This window comes from Dendroctonus ponderosae, unplaced genomic scaffold, assembly GCF_020466585.1.
Source record: "Dendroctonus ponderosae isolate FM_Combo_2020 unplaced genomic scaffold, Dpon_F_20191213v2 Dpon_F_20191213_3, whole genome shotgun sequence".
NCBI classification, from domain to species: Eukaryota; Metazoa; Arthropoda; class Insecta; order Coleoptera; family Curculionidae; genus Dendroctonus; species Dendroctonus ponderosae.
In genome coordinates, this window is record NW_026018508.1 from 6,849,260 (window position 1) to 6,851,313 (window position 2,054).

At 31.1% G+C, this 2,054-nt stretch overlaps 1 long non-coding RNA gene across 1 annotated transcript; it reads left to right on the plus strand.

Moving 5' to 3' along the window:
• Positions 1–185: 185 nt before the first annotated feature.
• LOC109538490 lies at positions 186–874 on the plus strand. Its single transcript, XR_002172050.2, has 2 exons — positions 186–650; positions 746–874. It is a non-coding gene; the product is annotated as an uncharacterized LOC109538490 (long non-coding RNA).
• The last annotated feature ends 1,180 nt before the right edge of the window (positions 875–2,054 follow it).

The window sequence follows — 2,054 nt, forward strand, 5'->3', positions numbered from 1 at the left end:
CTAAATGTAATCTGACCGGCCGTGAAAGCCTTCATAGTCTGATAAGATCATAATTGTTTTTCCTGAAACCATGTGATTGATTTACGAAAATGGTTAAAAGGACGTTGAAGATGGAGGAGCCTAAGCTCGGTTTTTTTTTACCTGTGTTTACTTATTACTGTTTTGGCAGACACTTTTCAGTAATTTCTAGTAATACTAGGGAGTATTTTCTACATTATCTTCTTATAATTGTTCTTGAATGAATGGCGAAGGAGTTAGGACGGCTATTAATTCTACTGAAGAACTATTTCTTGCATTTCACTTTATGGACACTCGCTATATTTTTAAGTTCTAGATGGACGTTTTTCTTTCTTATAGATGGGCGCGATTTTATGACCATTGATGTTGTAGTGTATTACACATAAATACATTATTATTTATTGTTCTTCATTTAATAGTGAATGAGCTAAGCGTTAACTTAATTTTACTGATATACTTTCAGGTAGTATGAATGAATTGAACGTTCGAGAGCCACTGTTCAATAAGTACATATTCGACGAATTGGAACATGGGAAACATTGTAACGAGCTCAATACTGAGAAGCTTATTACGTTTTACAGTTTTACATAATATACAGCAACTAAAATGAATTGGTTTTGCAGTTATTGCAGGTTAGTTTTATTACGTTTAATCACAGTCTTCACCTCTTTTACTTTGGCTGCAAATCTTAACGACTGTATACTTTCTCGAAAACATTCTACGAAAGGCGATATGTTGACAATCATGAGCGTTTTCGAGTTGCCTCCCAGACTGGATTGTAACAGATACGTGAGCTTAGAATTCCTGTAAATAATGTACTAATATTAGATTAAATTAATAAAATAATAAACTTATAGTTTTTTAGTATATTTCGATTGCCTAGGTTTCGCCCATTTATTTCTCCATCGTCAGAGATCAGCTATTAAGAAAAGCGAAGTGAAATATTGACCTCCGTATATAAAATGCAAAAACCCACTTTATTTCTATTTTCTTCTAGTCATGTTGAATTTATTATTCGATACATTGTGAATTAGCTATCAGTTTCTGCCACTAATACTTCTTCCGCGCATATCAGTTATTGAAAAAAAATCGAAATCAACATAACTTCGAACGTTAACCATAACATCAAATTTAAAACCATATCCGTAAAAATTTTATATTTAACTTGGGCAATGACTCGGCATGTAGAATATAAAGTAAAGTTGCGTTTTATCCAGTACAATTCCAAATAATAAAACCACATATTCTTATTAAAAAAATTAAAAGTAATTGTAATTTTATTGAGTCATAGAGAGCGAGGAAAAATTAATTGTAGATTATCCTACAAAGAATACATAGCATGCGTCTAATATTTTAAGGGAAGGGAAATTAAATTGAGTTATTCATAAAAAAATTATAACTATTATTTAAACAAACAAGCACAGTTTTTCTACCTCAGAGCCATTTTTTCATATTTTCAGGTATCAAAATCGCGTTGTACGTCAAGATTTCTTGGGACTATGTGTCGATTAAAAAATATTAAAATTATTTAATTTTTCGGAAACCGCATTAGATAAGTATAGAAAGCATKAAACAAAAAATAATGAAATGCATAGAGCCTATCCAAATGTGTAATAATGCACATGGYCTGTCTGATTTAAACTAGTGAAGTTGTAGGTATTTCTTCAAATTGAGTTGAACATTTCATCATAATTGTGCATCGCGTTCCCGTAAACGTGTAATMCGWCATCGACCATGAATCATCCTGTATAGATTAGAAATTCTAAATTATGCGGTTCTTGCAATATCATACTTTTAACGTGTTTATTTCTGTKAGCTCCGTCTTGRATCTGGCTGTGGTAGTAGTACTTTCACTTGGGACTTAATATAGTTAGTCCAATATTAAAATAAAATGTGAATAATGGCGAAATTAAATTTTTATAATTATATATACATATTAAGATGATTGTTTAAAAAAATGACGGTAAAATCCGTGTGCTAAAATGTAACCATTTAACTTCACTTCAAGAGTAAATCCTGAAGACGAAAGAAGACCA